Source organism: Pristis pectinata, chromosome 7 (assembly GCF_009764475.1).
Source record: "Pristis pectinata isolate sPriPec2 chromosome 7, sPriPec2.1.pri, whole genome shotgun sequence".
Classification (NCBI taxonomy): Eukaryota; Metazoa; Chordata; class Chondrichthyes; order Rhinopristiformes; family Pristidae; genus Pristis; species Pristis pectinata.
The window spans coordinates 100,560,242-100,577,836 of NC_067411.1; the positions used below are offsets into that span (position 1 = coordinate 100,560,242).

General features: G+C 44.5%; 1 protein-coding gene across 3 annotated transcripts in view; it reads left to right on the forward strand.

Moving 5' to 3' along the window:
• Positions 1–1,961: 1,961 nt before the first annotated feature.
• LOC127572797 (hyaluronan and proteoglycan link protein 1-like) overlaps positions 1,962–17,595 on the forward strand; it is a 108,035-nt gene continuing 92,401 nt past the window's right edge. For 2 of the 3 annotated variants that reach the window (XM_052020430.1, XM_052020429.1), the window contains exon 1: positions 1,962–2,280. The gene's annotated coding sequence lies outside the window, so the exon portion shown is untranslated. Of the gene's footprint in view, positions 2,281–11,568; positions 11,582–17,595 lie in introns of those variants that run through there. The other variant, XM_052020431.1, reaches the window with a different exon arrangement.

The following is a 17,595-nucleotide window of genomic DNA, read 5'->3' on the forward strand; positions in this document are numbered from 1 at the left end:
TCCCGCTGCAAACGTAAAGCAGAGCAAATGCAAGTTAACAGCTAAATATCTCGGTTTGCAGGCGTCAGGCCGATCTATAACTGTCAAACTTTGATGCATCGTTTAATCGACCATTAGACAGTGACGTGACTTGGGAAGGATGCTTGTAATCAGACGGTCGGCGTGCTTCAGCAGAAGTAACACTTTTGTTTGCATTCTGATAGTGACATATTCCATTTTGCCTGCACTGCCCCTGGACAACGTAGCCCGACCGGCTCCCAGTTAGAAAGTATAATTTAAGCACGTCTTTCTAAAATTGACTGTCGTATATTCTAATATATAAATTATGCCCACTTGGAAGTGGTTGGATTCGCTCTTGCCCTGAACCCACCACCAATGAAGCAGTGTGGCAGGTTTGGTTTGCAGGGCCGGTCCTCCGTTGAGGACAGGTCCAGTTCGGATCTCTGGCAGCTCCACCGGGGATCAGTGACATCCTGCCTGGGTGGTACCTCCCGCCCCGTGCTCTCCAGTCAGAAGGGAGCCTGGCAGATGTAAAACTCCGTGAGGTGGATGTTGTCAGAAGAGGTGTGTATTCAAACCATTTGGGTGTTTAACGAGGATAAAAATAGAACTAGCCTCCCCGGCCAAGGTTGACGAGTACATTTGAGCTGCAGCGACTTCGGGAGGGAGAGGTGAACACTAACACTGAATGAATGCACTGTCCCATAAACGCCAACAGACCTCCAACCCAAAGACGAGATAGACCAAGAGCGCAAATGTGGAAAAAAAAACTCGGCACTCAGTACCAAATACCCCACTGTGATAAGACTATTGAACGGTTCCCTTATACAATGAGATGGACTCTGACCTCACGATCTACCTTGTTGTGACCTTGCACCTTATTGCACTGCACTTTCTCTGTAGCTGTGACACTTTACTCTGTACTGTTATTGTTTTTACCTGTACTACATCAATGCGCTCTGTACTGACTCAATGTAACTGCACTGTGTAATGAATTGACCTGTACGATCAGTATGCAAGACAAATTTTTCACTGTACCTCGGTACAAGTGACAATAATAAACCAATACCAAAGGGGTAATGGCAGAATCGCGTTGCGCTTGGTCATTGAGATCCCTTTGCCAATGTCCGCATACATTGCAACGCCACGCCAATACCCCGAGCTGCCTAAGGCTTGCTCTCCGGAGCAAGTGTCGATTAAGAACAAAGTACAACACTCTATCCTTTCTGCATCCCGCAATCTGCTTTGGTGAATTGATGCCACCCTATTCTGAGACAACAGCGCCACTTGTCGCAACCACAATGGGCAGCAACTTTCAGCAGAGAAGCGGCCGCTGACGCCGAGAGGCAGGCGGGGAGTGATCAAAAATCGGCGTCCAGTCATCGGAGTTCGGCAGAAACCCTCGCAATTCTGCTTTGGGAGGCAACGGGAGATCTTTTCCTCTCACTTTATTTTCTGGAGAAAGTTGTACGAGGGAGAGGGAAAGTCAGGGGCTTGGTGCATGTTTGAGAAGTTGCTTCTCAGTTGGAGACAACGATAAATGGAATGAAACCTTCGTTTGCAAGGGAAGTCGCAATCTCTTCTGAAAGGGCGCACTGTCCTGAAATATGAAGCGATTTCCTCTGACTGGGTGGACTGACTGAACCTTAAACCTCACTTACTAACGGCGCTGACTTTTGATATATGCTTTGCGCTTATTTTTTTGTGTTTGAGAGGAGAAGTGAATGATCATTCCGTTAACCACAAGAGCCCAGTTACTTCCCTGTGTAAATAAGGAACATAACTGACAGCCCACACACTATGAAAGGGCAGCGAACCCACACAACCCCACCCGTTGTCAGGGCATGGAACCAACACAGAATAAACAGGCGGAGGGAGGGAACAGAAAAGTCACTCCAAAACCACATTTGAACTCACAAAATACCCCTGTGTTCGCTGGCGTGTCTGTCTCTTAAGCCCTGCCTGTCTTAAACCTGACCATCTCTTCTTTCCACACAACCTTCCTCAAAAGTAAGCTGGCTTTTTCAGTTGCTTGATTTTGCATGGGCTGATGATGGATTTGCATTAAAACCACACATCACACCATGTTTCCCGCCAGTTTATCGCACCTTCCAAACTTTAGGCGATAGTTGACTTTACTTCTGGCCGATGTACGAAGCTATTTTATGACGTCGTGGCTATTTCCTCTTGGTGGGAAAAGTGTCGTCTTCCTCTGTGAACCCAAATCACCAGCACCCGAGCAACAGACGGACCTTCGGCAGTTCTACTGATCGCAGGAAGGTGAGCTCACTACAGTCCGTATCTCACCCTGCTGGGAACCAGGGACAAGCGGCAACAGACGGGGCAACACTGAAAGTTTAGCGGAAACCCCGAGAAGTGTGTGTGTGTGTGGGGGGGGGGGGGGGGGGGGGAACTTTTGACAGGACTTCAGACTCCGCGACAGCTGTCAAGTAAGTGTGATCGATATGATAGAGTAGTGTGGACAGTCCACCGTAGTACATCGGTGGGGAAACAAGGGGGTGAATTACAGTGTGATACCATCCAGTTCTTGACTGTGCAATGCTTTGGGATACTGAATGACAATTCATGATTTATTCCCACGCAGGAGGCTGCCTCGCCTTTCGCTTTAAGTCAGCCGTAACAATTCAGGGAAATTAATTAAGACTTTGATAGAGAATGAAATATTATTTTTCAAAAGTGGTTTATCGCCAGCATCGAGCAGCCGACGTTCTGTATCGGGCCTGAAAGTGATGTTGGTGTAGAAGTTGGTAGGTTAGTGTAGGTGGTGGGGGTGATGGTTATCTGAGGGAAAACGGTCTACAAGGTAATAGGCGGAGGAGTGGAATTGATAGAACTGCTCTGAGAGCCGGCATTTACTCGATGGGCCGAACAGCCCCTGTGCCGTACAGGAAATATGATGTATTCTGCTGTGCTGCAGAGTTCACGCGTCCCTCTTTCTCTACACCTCGAACATCGGAGCCAGGTCGCGCGTTCAAAGTTCATTTTAGAGAACGAGAGAGAACATTGCAGGTTAACAACAGCTCGGAAGCATTTGCGGGGAAGATGTGGTATTTGTGATTGGCTGCATATTTGACCCATGTGGATTTCGTTATTGAATTCTTTGCATAAAGTAGCCCTGTCCAGATCTGCCGGTGTTACAGAATTTGAAATACATGTGTCCTCTTGTTGTTTGACCCGCTTGAAATGGGAAATATTATTAAATACGACCTTACGATAATAATTTTGACAAGGAATGTTGGGCAGTAAGTTTCCCAGGGTTATGTTCCTTGAGGATATTCAAAGAAAGATAAAATGTTGATCTGTGCTGAACTTCAGCGGCTGTGACCACTGAAGTTTTGGAGTTTGTCCATAGGGGGAAAATCTCAACTTTCGATCTAAAATCAGATCTCCCCAAACCACCATCGGAATGTTTAAGCCAGCGTTTATTTTATAACGAATGTAGAAATCCCAATTCGAGAATTAGTGGCGGTGTGGCAGGAAATATTGCCCGTTCTGGTATATTAGCGAAACTGCAAACCTCCAGTTCTTCCTTGACCAAACACAATTTGTCTTAAACTTGTTCCGAAAAGCCCTTACGCAGGTGCAAATAAATGGTGAGCGTTTAACGCAGGTCTATTTTCAAACAGTCTGTTTTTCCTCACTGAAGGTATTTTGGAAGACTGAAATAACAAGCTGTTAATTTGGCCAATTCCAAAAGTAGGGAGAGGCAGTTCGCTGAGCAAAACATTGCGCGTAGAGTGAGGGAATCCAGTACATTAAGAATGCACTCCCTTGTTAAAGTGAGTGGATACTTGTGAGATTGCATATGTGCTGGGAAACTTTATATGGTGTCCCTGCGCCACCTACTGTTTCATCGGGGAAACCTTGCTTTAATGTCGACTGCCCCAATATTTTAGGTTTTTTTCCCCCAGAGTAAATTAATTTTACCGTGCTATTTTCATGACGCTTGGAATTATAAAGCTGTCTGGCGGCTGGCTTGCACCGTCTGTAATACTCACTTTTCAAGGCCTTTTTCAAAGCTTTAATATGAAGAACACATTATTTTATTTGTAGTTGATTCCAATGAGTGTATCTGCGTGTATGTGCAATTATAGAAAAAAATCAACGTTCAAACTCCCGAAGCTATTTGTCACCAACGATATTACTTGACGGTACATCAGTACACGCGGTTGGCTGCAGTTAAGATATACAAACTTTCAGAACTCAGGGTTTTATTGTATCCTGCTACCATCCAGAATCCCTGTATCAGGCAGAACACTTTGAGTGCAAAATGGAGATGCAAGCATAATGTGTGCCCTCATGTTTAATAGTGCCATACCAGTTCTCCCAGACATCTTTGGCACACTAACGACTTCTAAAAACATTTATTCTTAAATAAAGGAATATTGTCGTGTTAATTAAATAGTTGGATCAGATGTAGGAGCTGCTTGGCAAATGCAAGCTCTTAATGCGATTCAGCTGTAACTGGGCAGTTAGGAGAATCAGATAACCTGCAAGGTTTTGTAGAATGCCCTGTTCACTGAGACAGCCCAGGCTGTTGTGCAAAAGTAATGTAATTCAAGATTAAAATCATAGAATGTGCCACATTGTGGCTTGCCAGGGATGTTGAAAGACCACTCTAATTAGTTCCATTCCCTATAAACCTGCAATTCTTTTCCCTTTCATATACATAAAATATATAAAACATATTTCCAATTCCCCTTTGCGGGCTGAAGGCAAGCTTTGCACTGAATCAAGATTGTTGCTGAACACCAGTCTCTGGACAAATAGGTTGTCAGATGTGGGGAAAATCTGGCGGGTCAGGAAAGAAGTACATTTGTGGACAGTGATTTCACATCCAAATGTGATCCACATTTGTGGGCAGCCTGGACTTGGCTGTCCTTCTGTTTCTGAGCAGTTCACTGGAATTGGCTAAATAAAGACCAAAGATTATCAAATTTCTCACAAATTTGTCAGTTTTTTGTGCACACAAAATCCGCAAAACAGGAAAGATCCCCATCATTGCAAGTTTCTTTGCTAATTCCCCACATTATGACAGTGACTACACTTTAAATAGTAGTTCATTGCCTGCCCTTGCATGGATTGTTCTCCCATCCAGATACTGAAGAGCTACAGGGTATGAAAGGATATTTCTTTCCAATTACAGTCATGTTAACATCTTAGTGCCTGCCTTTCTACATGGATGCATTGACGGATGCCCGAATGTTAAATGAATGACTGTTTACAATTTTTAATGGTTTTTAACCACTTACAGTCCACAGTTTCTTTTCATTCAATAGGACAATTATTCAGCAGATGAACAGCAAGGTCTCAGCCTTTGATAATTTAATCTACATTTGTCAAAGTCGTGTTTGTTGTCATCTGCACGTCGATGTGTGCACAGGTGCATTGAAACTCTTACTTGCAGCAGCATCACAGGCACAGAGCATCACATGAGCAGTATTCACAAGAAAAACATAAATTAAATATAAATTACAATTTTTACAAGAAAGAACACAATCAGAACAAAAAAAACAGTCCATTTCAGTATAAAGTGATCAGAGTGGTCATAGTGTTGCTAAACTGTAGTGATTAGGGTTGTGACGGTTGGTTCAAGAATTGAATGGTTGAAGGGAAGTAGCTGTTCCTGAACCTGGTGGTGTGGGACTTCAGGCTTCTGTACCTCCTGCCCGATGCTAGCTGTGAAAAGATGTCATGGCCCGGATCTTTGATGACAGATGTTGCCTTCTTGAGGCAGTGCTGAGTAATAGGCTGAGTTATACTGTCGAGCAAATGAATTTCTAATTAAGATAATACCAAAAACAATAAATGATAGAACAGTGGAAGCAATTTTCAGTTTAATTAGTGATTTGTCCTGTCTGTTCATTTCCAAGTATTACTCACTTCTCTGATTCAAAATGCCTGCATTTTCATGACAAATCCATCTTCAGCTGCATTGATTAAACTTCAGAATGTACTCATTCGGAATATGTCAAAGGATTTTATTTAAAGCAAGATTGTGTTTAAAAAATTGGATTCTTCAGATCTCCCCAAATGAGCTATTTCTGAAGACTAATTCAATTTTGATCACAACTTGTGCCCAGATCATTGGATCACTCAAATCAGAAACTTTTATGTGATTATATTTGAATGCCTGGTGCTGAAGTCAGAATGATGAGGAAGAACTGTGCTTTTTGTCATTTGTTTTACACTTATTTTCAGTCTGCGATGTTTTGATATTATAAAGAGGCCTTTCTTATCAGGTTGTCAACTCCTATACTGATTCCAGTATACACAGTGGGTGGCACCCATTCTAGATGTCATGATATCGTGGAATATGGCTCAAAATTCATAGCACAATCAGCTTCATAGCAGACTTGTACATTTCATCTATCAAAAGATAGTTCAGTTTGGATATCACAGCCAGATGCAGCACAGACAAATACAGTATATTGTTCTGATATTTAGTTTTTGAAACAGTAAGTACTAATTTAGTACTTTGCTGAAAATGATTTTGAAATATACCTATCTTTACTACGGATGTTATAGAGTCACAGGGTAATACAGCACGGATACAGGCCCTTCAGCCCAACCAGTCCATGCCGACCACAGTGCCCACACAGCAAGTCCCAATTTCCTGCATTCGGCCCATATCCCTCCAAGCCCTGCCCCTCCATGTACCTATCCAAGTGCTTCTTAAATGACACTGTTGTACCTGCCTCACCCACTTCCTCTGGCAGCTCGTTCCATACACTCACCACCTTCTACATGAAAAAGTTGCCCCTCGGGTCCCATTTAAATCTTTCCCCTCTCACCCTAAGCTACGCCCCCTAGTTTTGGACTCCCCTACCCTGGGGAAAAGACTGTTACCGTCCACCTTATCTATGCCTCTCATAAGTTTAAACATTTCTATAAGGTCACCCCTCATTCTCCTACATTCTGAGGAATAGAGACCTAGCCTGGCCAACCTCTCCCTATAACTCAGGTACTCTAGTCCTGGCAACATCCTCGTAAATCTGTTCTATAATGAATAGAGTCAGTAAATACAGCACTGATATCTTGTTTTACACCACAGGCTTATTTTAAAGGCAGAGGTAATATTTTCATATCTTCCAGCTTTTGACATGCCAGTGCTGGTAGCATTTAAAAATGTAAATATATGTGTAATATTGAGTAACAGTCTTGGCAATTGTTATCTATATGTTCCGACTGTTCATTTAAATTATTGATGGGCAGTTGTGAAGTAATGATACCAAGAATGCACAATTACTCACATTTAACTGCAGAGTTGGATGATTCATTGAGGAACGATGTGCTCCTAAATTTGTCAGTTATTTCCAGATGGACTCTATTAATTAAGCTGAAAATTGTTTCCACTGTTAATCATTTATTGTTTTTGGTTTTATCCTGATGAGAAATTCCCTTGCTCAGCAGTATAGATGTATATTAAATTACCAAAAGCTGAAACTTCACTGTTGTTCTACTGAATAATTGTCCTTTTAAATGCAAAGAAGCTGAGGGCTGTAAATGGTTAAATAGCATGAAAATTTGTAAACTGTCCAATTTTTAGATTTACGAGGATGTTGCCAGGACTAGAGGGCCTGAATTATAGGAAGAGGTTGGCCAGGCTGGGTCTTTATTCCTTGGAACGTAGGAGAATGAGGGGTGACCTTATAGAAATGTTTAAAATTATGAGAGGCAGAGATAAGGTGGACGGTAACAGTCTTTTCCCCAGGATAGGGAGTCCAAAACTAGGGGGCATAGGTTTTGGGTGAGAGGGGAAAGATTTAAAAGGGACCTAAGGTACAAATTTTTCATGCAGAGGGCGGTGAGTATATGGAACGAGCTGCCAGAGGAAGTGGGTGAGGCAGGTACAACAGTATCATTTAAGAAGCACTTGGATAGGTACATGGAGGGGAGGGGCTTGGAGGGATATGGGCTGAACGCAGGAATTTGGGACTAGCTGGGTGGGCCCTGTGGACAACATGGACTGGTTGGGCCGAAGGGCCTGTATCCGTGCTGTATTGCTCTATGACTGTCATTCATTTAGCATTTGTGTATCCATCAATGCATCCACATAAAAAGAAGCAGGCAATAAGATGTTAACATTTTTGAATACAATATATATTGACCACAGTAACTGTAAAGTTTAACAAAATACACAATGTACTGGCTTCATTCTGCTATGGACATGCTTCAATTTAATGGATCACTGTTCAAAACTCTCCAGAGCTTCCAAACATCTGCAGATGTTTAAGTGAAGTTGGTGCTGCCATCAGGTGGCAACAGTCAGGGCTCCAGCCAGAAGATTTAATCCCCAGTACACAGTCTGCAGTTTAAAAGAAAATGTAGGTATTTTGTTACAATTTTCAGCAAGACAGACATAGACAGATTGCCCTGGTAGAATTAGAAGGTATGCAATCTGCAATCAAAGACATTTTCCTTCAGGAAATGAAGTACTCTGTTATTTCTTCTTAACTATTTTCTCCCCACTACCTCACAGTCTCTTCTGAGCTGCTTTTAAGATCAGATTCTATCAGTAACCACACCTTCACTTACTCTCCTTTTGAAGATATTCTTCATATGAGGTAATTTAGCCAATAATTCCAGCTGCTGGAAGCATCCAACTGCTCCCATTTATCCTCACACAGTGCCCACATGTGCACCTTCCGATCAATGCTTCAGCATTGTAACTGGTAGCTTGGCCTGTCTTCCCCGTGATGTTCCAGCCCCAAATCTCTGCCCTGGTCACTGTAAGACAAATTGTGCTGCTGTGTTATCACCTCATCCTGGGAAACAACATAGGTGAGGGACTGAAAACCAGATCTTTCTGGCTTGTACAGCCTTGTGGTATTTAAGGATTCTCCAATTTCTAGTTTTTAAGAATTGCCTGAGATCTCTTCCACATTAGCAGCAGTTGCCTGATTGGCCACAATGCTGCCACTAATCCAGTTTGTACTTGTAGTTCAAGGCTTTCTACCCAGATTTTGTTTCTGCCCACTTGGGGTGCACAACTTGGGATGTTGCCAGGACTACAGGGCCTGAGTTATAGGGAGAGGATGGCCAGGCTAGGTCTTTATTCCTTGAAACGTAGGAGAATGAGGGGTGACCATAAAATCTTGAGGGGCGTAGATAAAGCGGACGGTAACAGTCTTTTCCCCAGGGTAGGGGAGTCCAAAACTAGGGGTCATAGATTTAGGGTGAGAGGGGATAGATTTCAAGTTCAAGTTACTTTATTGTCATTCATCCACATGCTATAAAAACATATGGAGGAACGAAATGTCATTTCCCCCAGACTCACACAACAGAGGACATACATAGAACAGAGGACATACAAAAATCAAAAAATCAAAACAAAATAGTGCAAGTACAAATAGTGCAAAAAAAACAGTATATACAAAATACAAATTTAGTGCAGAGTTAGTGCAAAACCGAGTTGGACAAGACAAATACAAGCTCAGTGTGTTGCAATCATTGTATAAACATGTTCAGCAGCAACCAAGGTTCTTATACGCCATTGTGTAAACCAGAGCTTTTGACGCGGCATTTGTCTACCAGGGTATTCAGGAGCCTGACAGCCTGGGGGAGAAACTGTTGTGCAATCTAGTAGTTCTGGCCGGATGCTCCGGTACCGCTTGCCAGACAGCAGTGGGACAAATAGGTTGTGGGAGGGATGAGAAGGGTCCCCTATGATTCTATAAGCCTTACATGTGCATCGTGTATTGTAAATATCCGAGATGGAGGGAAGAGGTACTCCAATGATCTTTTTCACTGTACTCACAATTCTCTGCAGAGTTATGGTCAGAGATGTTACAGTTACCGTACCAGGCAGAGATGCAGCTAGTCAGGACACTCTCAATGGAACCCCTGTAGAATGTAGTGAGGGTGGGGGAGGGCAGGTTTGCCCTTTTCAGCCACCGTAAAAAGTGGAGACACTGCTGTGCCTTCTTGGTGAGGGAAGAGATGTTAGTTGACCAGGACAGGTCGTCTGCTGTATGTATTCCCAAGAACTTATAACAGCTGACTCTCTGTACAATGGTGCCATTGATGCTCAGGGGTAAGTGGTCAGCCTGGGCCTTTCTAAAATCCACAATCATCTCTCTTGTTTTGTCCACGTTCAAGGAGAGATTGTTGACTGAGCACCAATCCACCAGCCTCGCCGCCTCCTCTCTGTAAGCTGTTTCATCGTACCTGCTGATGAGGCCACCACTGTTGTATCATCAGCAAACTTGATGATATGGTTGGAGCTTGAGTTGGCAGAACAGTCATGGGTCGGCAGTGTGAACAGCAGTGGACTGAGCACACGGCCCTGGGGGGCTCCAGTGCTCAGCCTGGTGATATTTGAGATGGTATTTCCAATACGAACTGACTGTGGCCTTTCAGAGAGCAAGTCCAGAATCCAATTGCAGGTGGAGGTGCTAAGGCCCAGTAGGTGTAGCTTCCTTATGAGGTTCTGTGGGATGATAGTGTTAAAGGCAGAGCTGAAGTCAATAAAGAGCATCCTAACATAAGTGTTCTTTTGATCTAGGTGAGACAAAGCCAGGTGGAGGGCAGAGGACACTGCATCTTCGGTTGACCGATTGGGATGGTTTGCAAACTGAAGGGGGTCCAGTAAGGGAGAGAGAATGGATTTGATGTAAGGGAGGGAGAATGGATTTGATGTGTTGCAAGACTAACCTCTCGAAGCCCTTCATGATGACTGAAGTCAGTGCCATGGGGCGGTAGTCATTTAAACAGGTTACAGGCGTCTTTTTAGGCACTGGTATAATGGTGGTAGATTTGAAACAAACGGGGACAACTGCTTGGCTCAAAGAAACATTAAAGATGTCGGTGAATACATCTGCCAGCTGGTCTGCGCAGTCCCTGAGCACACAGCCATGTCATTAGGTCCTGCTGATTTCCGAGGGTCAACCCTGGATAATATCTTCCTCACACTAGCTGAGGACAGACAAAGTACCTGGTCATTGAGCCGTGGAGGTGTCTTGCTCGCAGGTTCGTTGTTAAGGACATCAAACCGAGTATAAAAGTCATTCAGTGCATCTGGGAGGGGGGTGACATTGTCACAAGTATGAGGTGGGGGCTTGTAGTCTGTGATGGCCTGGATGCCCTGCCACAGACATCTTGTATCCTTGGTATCAGAGAAGTAGCCCTGGATCTTCTGGGCATAACTCCTCTTTGCCTCCCTGATGCCACGGGACAGGTTAGCCCTCACTGTCCTGAGGGCTGCCACATCACCTGAGCTGAAGGCAGCGTCTCGAGTTTTCAACAGTTGATGTATCTCCGCTGTCAGCCATGGCTTCTGGTTGGCACGTGTGGTGATGGTTTTGATGACAGTGACATCGTCAGTGCACTTGTTGATGTAGTCAGTCACCACAGCTGCACACTCCTCCAGATTGGTGGTATGGTCATAGGTGGCTGCTTCTCTAAACATACTCCAGCCCGTGTTTTCAAAGCAGTCCTGTAAGGCTGACATTGCATTCACAAGCCATAATCTTATCTGCTTTCAGGAGGCTTTGTTGCGTCTAACGAGTGGTTTGTATGTTGGAATCAGCATAACATAGAGGTGGTCTGAGTAGCCAAGGTAAGAGTGGGTCGACAGCTCTGTATGCATTCTTGATATTTGTGAATACCAAATCCAATGTATTCACTCCCCGGGTTGCAAAGTTAACACGTTGGAAAAATTTCGGAAGCACCGATTTTAAGTTAGTATGGTTAAAATCTCCAGCGACAATAAAACAGCCGTCGGGGTGAGCCGTTTGAAGTTCGCTTATTGCTCCATAAAGTTAAAAGGGACCTGAGGGGCGACGTTTTCACGCAGAGGGTGGTGAGTATATGCAACGAGCTGCCAGAGGAAGTGGTTGAGGCAGGTACAACAGTATCACTTAAGAAGCAGTTGGATAGGTACATGGAGCGGAGGAGCTGAGAGGGATATGGGCCGAACGCAGGAAGTTGGGACTAGCTGGCTGGGCACCGTGGTCGGCATGGACAGGTTGGGCCGTGCTGTATTGCTCTACGACTCTATGATTAGTAAAATGATGGTCGTCTGGTTGCCTCCTGACAATAGTCCATGCCGACCTCTCTGTCCTTGCAAACTACATCTTCCCCTTCTTCAAAGTCCCTGATCATATAGTCATCTTCCAAATTTGAGCATATCTATTTTTATGCCCGTCCAATAAAACTTACACTCTACCACAGCACCAGAATGGTCCTAACTCAACTCACAACTGGCATTCCATGTGGCCTGTGACCATATTCCTCATTGCCTATTACATTTAATGTGGTTGACCACACTGTTGTTCACCAACCCCTCCTCTGTTGGAACCAAATGGAATTGTCCTCATCCTACTACTACCTATCTAGTGGTTGAAGAACGTTCTGTGAAGGCTTTTCTTTTCAGTCTGGCATCATTGATGCTGGAGTTCCCTGAATATCTATGCTTGGACATTTCCAGTTCAACAATGGCATTTTTTATTGTAGCAGATCACAAAGATGTGATTAGTGCAAAGTTTATATCGAACCAAAAGACACTTTAGGGCCAAATCAAAACATTGACCAAAGAAATAAGTTTTGAGGTGCTTCTTTATAAAAAGAGAGTGGTGAAGGACCAGATAGATTGCAAGAAGAAATTTCAGAGCTTAGAGCCTGTGTGCCTAAGAACGTGGCCACCATTGATAGGACAAAGGAAATCTGGGCTCACAGCAGGAAAGAGTTAGAGGAACACCTGGGACTGGTGGCAGCTGTGGAGACAAGAAGAGGGAAGACCATGGAGTGACTGGAATACCAATGTAGCTCTTAGAGGATCAGATGGAAGTGGTTGAGGCAGGTACAATAACAGCTTTTGAAAGGGACTTGGATTGGAAAGGTTTAGAGGGTTATGGGCCAAACGCGGGCACGTGAGACTAGCTTGGATGGGTGTCTTGGTCGGCATGGACCAGTTGGGCCGAAGGGCCTGTTTTTGTGCTGTATGACTCTATGTCAATGCAATTCAATGAGCATTAGAGTGATGGAGTGAAGGGGAGCTGGTTTGAATTAGTATGTAGCCACAGATAGTTTTCATTCATCGAGAGTAGATGATGATAGACTGAACCTGCAGGTCACAAGTGCAGGTTTAGAAACTGATGGACTAAGGCAGTAATTAGGACAGGGGATGAAACCACTGGCTAGGGTGCAGAATCTTGTGAGGATTGAGGTCAGTTGCCTCCAATCTTATCAATATTTAATGTAATCAAGTATTTTATACAAGCATGGACTTAACTTTAGATCTATTGACATTTTAGTTTGTGTGACTCATAGAAAATTAACACCTACATATATAGGCAAATGAACACATCTAGGAAAAAGCAAAAAAAAACAAAATGCTGGAGGAACTCAGTGGGTCAGGTAGCATCTGTGGAGGGAAATAGACGGTCAACATTTCGGGTTGAGACCCTTCATCTGGACTGTAGCATTTTTTTTGTTCCAGATTCCAGCATCTGCAGTCTCTTGTGTCTCCAGATCTGGGGAAAAAAACTCTTTATTCCCTCTCACCAAGTTCCCTATCTAGGTCATAGTTTTACCCCTCTATGAAATTTATTATTGTCCCTAAGATATAAAATAAGTTTCTATTGTTAATATGAAATGGAGAGATCTGAGACCTCCAACAACAGTATTGAACAAGCAGACATAAATGAATAGCATTTTGTCAAAGAGACTGGATTTCAGAGATGACATACTAATGTAGTTGCATAGAGTCATAGAGTTATACAGCACAGAAATAGGCACCTCAGCCCAACTTGTCCATGCCCACCAAGCTGTCTGCCTGAGCTGGTCCCATTTGTTTCCATTTAGCCCATGATTTTCTTTAATACTGGGGACTGAGTAATATATCTTAGAAAAGATACATAGGCCGTGGATAGTATACAGTGCAGATGCACTCGAATTATTTCCTGAAGATGGGTTGTACTCCCTTCAGCATTCAGCCCAGGTGTAGGTGGAGCTGTAAAGGTTGGAATCAACTAGGGTGCTGAGGTTTAACATGTTGAATGGGCAACTTCATTGGCAGTGTACGGTGGATAAAACTCTGTTTTTCTGTGGGGACAATGAAGTTACCTTGAACAGACTTTTGATGATGAACAGTAGCTGCTACCTACCCTAGAAGACTTATTCACAGAATTGGCAGATGCTTTTGCAAAATATTCCATGCCTTCATGTAGTCAACTGTAGACTCAGGGAATTAGAGATATCTGACAATACAATTTACAGCTACACCCCAAAAAACTTTCAGTCTGGTTAAAATGCAAGAATATCTCCTAGGGTGTTTACGCAATCAAGATAATGTCCATATGCCACCGAGATTGAACAGGAACAATTTAAGATGCTCGCGGAGATAGTTAACAGGATGCAAAAGCACAATGACCTGTTGAAACAGAACAAGTGTGCAACTATGAGGCATAGCGTTATAGAGCAATACAACACGGACACAGCTTCAGCCCAACCAGTCCATGCTGACCAAGGTGCCCACCCAGCTAGTCCCAATTTCCTGCATTGGGCCCATATCTCTCCAAGCCCCGCCCCTCCATGTACCTATCCAAGTGCTTCTTAAATGATACTATTGTATCTGCCTCACCCACTTCCTCTGGCAGCTCGTTCCATATACTCACCACCCTCTGTGTGAAAAAGTTGCCCATCAGGTCCTTTTTAAATCTTTCCCCTCTCACCCCAAACCTATGCCCCCTAGTTTTGGACTCCCCTACCCTGGGGAAAAGACTGTTACCATCCGCCTTATCTATGCCTCTCATAACTGTAAACACTTCTGTAAGGTTGCCCCTCATTCTCCTACATTCCAATAAAGAAAGACCCAGCCTGGCCAACCTCGCCCTATAACTTAGGCCCTCTAGTCCTGGCAACATCCTCGTAAATCTTTTCTGCATTTTCCAGTTTAACCACATCTTTCCAATAACAGGGTGACCAAAACTGTGCACAGTGCTCCAAGTGCGGCCTCACCAATGACTTACACAACTACTACATAATGTCCCAACTCCTATGTTCAGTGCCCTGACTGATGATGGCCAGCTATGATGAAACGCCTTTCTCACCACCCTGTCTACCTGTGACGCCACTTTCAACAAACTATGCACCCTGTACTCCTATGTTCCTCTGTTCCATTACACTCCCTAGTGCCCTACCATTCATGGTGTAAGTCCTACACTGGTTTGCCTTTCCAAAATGCATCACCTCACACTTATCTGCATTGAAATCCATTTGCCGCTCCTCGGCCCACTTCCCTAACTAATCAAGATTCCCCTGCAACCTACGATAACCTTCTTCACTATCAACAGCACCCCCTATTTCGTGTCTTCTGGGATTTAGCATCAACAAAAGTAGACAGAGACCTGTCTGGGATAAGATGGCAGCTGTGATTTAGGACCCCAGTCAGACCCCACTTGGAGTACTGTGCTCAGTTCTGGTCGCCTCGCTACAGGAAGGATGTGGAAGCCATAGAAAGGGTGCAGAGGAGATTTACAAGGATGCTGCCTGGAATCCGGAGCATGCCTTATGAAAGCCGGTTGAGGGAACTTGGCCTTTTCTCCTTGGAGCAACGGAGGATGAAGGGGGACCTGCTAGAGGTACATAAGATGATGAGAGGCATTGATCGGATAGATAGTCAGAGGCTTTTCCCCAGGGCTGAAATGGTGGCCACAAGAGGACATAGATTTAAGGTGCTGGGGAGTAGGTATAGAGGAGATGTCAGGTGTAAGTTTTTTACTCAGAGAGTGGTGAGTGTATGGAATGGGCTGCCGGCAATGGTGGTGGAGGCGGATACAATAGGGTCTTTTAAGAGACTGTTAGATAGGTACATGGAGCTGAGAAAAATAGAAAACTATGGGTAAGCCTAGTAATTTTTAGGATAGGGACATGTTCGGCACAGCTTTGTGGGCCGAAAGGCCTGAATTGTGCTGTAGGTTTTCTATGTTTCTATGTGTATATTTCTATGTGGTGGATATGAGAGAGCCAACTACATGACTGACCATCATTCCTTCCTAAGGTTGCTTCAGATCAAAGGTTCCAATAAGTTTGATCACCATGTTGATTTCCCTCACAAGTTATTACTTAAAGATGTGCCATGGCTCTGGGGTGAAGAGTAATGGAAAGGGGGAGGGGGGGGGGGAGAAGGAGGGGAGGGGAAGATGTGCCTGGTGGTGGGATAGCTTTGGAGATGGCGGATGTTGCGGAGAATGATATGTTGGATATGTAGGCTTGTGGGGTGGTGGGTGAGGACTCCGTCTTCTTCATCCCTTTGTCACTTCAACCTATCATCTCCCAGCTTCCGACATCATTCCTGCTTCCCCCCTCCCCCACCCGCCTATCACCCCCCCCCTCACCTGGATCCACCAATCACCCGCCAGCACTTGCTCCACCCCCTCCCCCCCACCTTTCATTCTGGCTTCTCCCCTCTTCCTTTCCAGTCCCGGTGAAGGGTCTCGACCCGAAATGTCGACCGTCCATTTCCCTCCATAGATGCTGCCTGACCTGCTGAGATCCTCCAGCGTTCTGTGTGAAGCTGACAATTGCACTCACTTTCCCCACTCTCTCCACCAATGAGCAAAACGATTTGCAGATTGAAAAGGATCCTCCGTCCATTATGTTTTTGGGGTTACTCCATTTCATACACTTCTGGTTGACAGGCGCTTCACACTGGGCAGGGCCAAGCACTGCTGCTGTCGGTTTTCAGACCTGTGTTGGCTGTGCTGCTGGTGATGGCTGCCTGATTGTAATGATAGGCAATGCTCTTATAACCATGAAGTACTACACATTGAAGGAGAATGGTACCCAGCTACGCTGTCACATTTGCCTTGTGATGGAGCAGCAACTAATTTGGAACAGGGGCAACTTTCAGTTGCAAGTTATTGATGGTGAATTTCCCAATATTGTTGGTTCACCTGCAAAGGAGGTCTTTTGAGGCAAGGGTTTGAATTTACCCTTCTGGGAAAGAGTGATTTACAGATGTGAATGACTGAGGAAATCAGACATGTCTAGCAGTGGCCACAAGAGCTATTGGTGATTCAGGGTTGTGGAAAGTGGAGCACAACATGATGATTCCAATATGCAGAGCATAAGGGAATCATTTACACGAGGGTGGTGATGGAGCCACGTGTACAGGCTTGGGAACAATCAGCACATGGAAGAACTGGTGAGGTCCTGCTCCCTATGTCAGAACTGCAGGCCATAGCTTCCTTGCAAACATGGAGGTGGCTCTCTCGTCCCATTCAGCTGGTGCATGTTGACTTCTTTCAGTTGGGAATGGATGTTTTCCTCCGGATTGGTAGCCTCTTGAATTGGCTGGAAGTGTTGCCATTTGGGCTGTGCTCCTCTGCAGGGCAGACCATTGATGCTCTGAGGTCAACTTTTGCAATCTGTGGCCCACCAGAAGAATTGACTTCACTGTGACAGTCCACAGTTCAGGTCAGCACAGTATGTCACACTCCTCTGCTTTAACAGAATCTGGTGTAGATTAACATTACGATGCCTTCCAGTGTCTAATGGTGAGGCTGAACAATCTGTCCATATGATGGATAAGACAGTAGAGTAACAATTATTAGGCAAGGGAACCAAGTG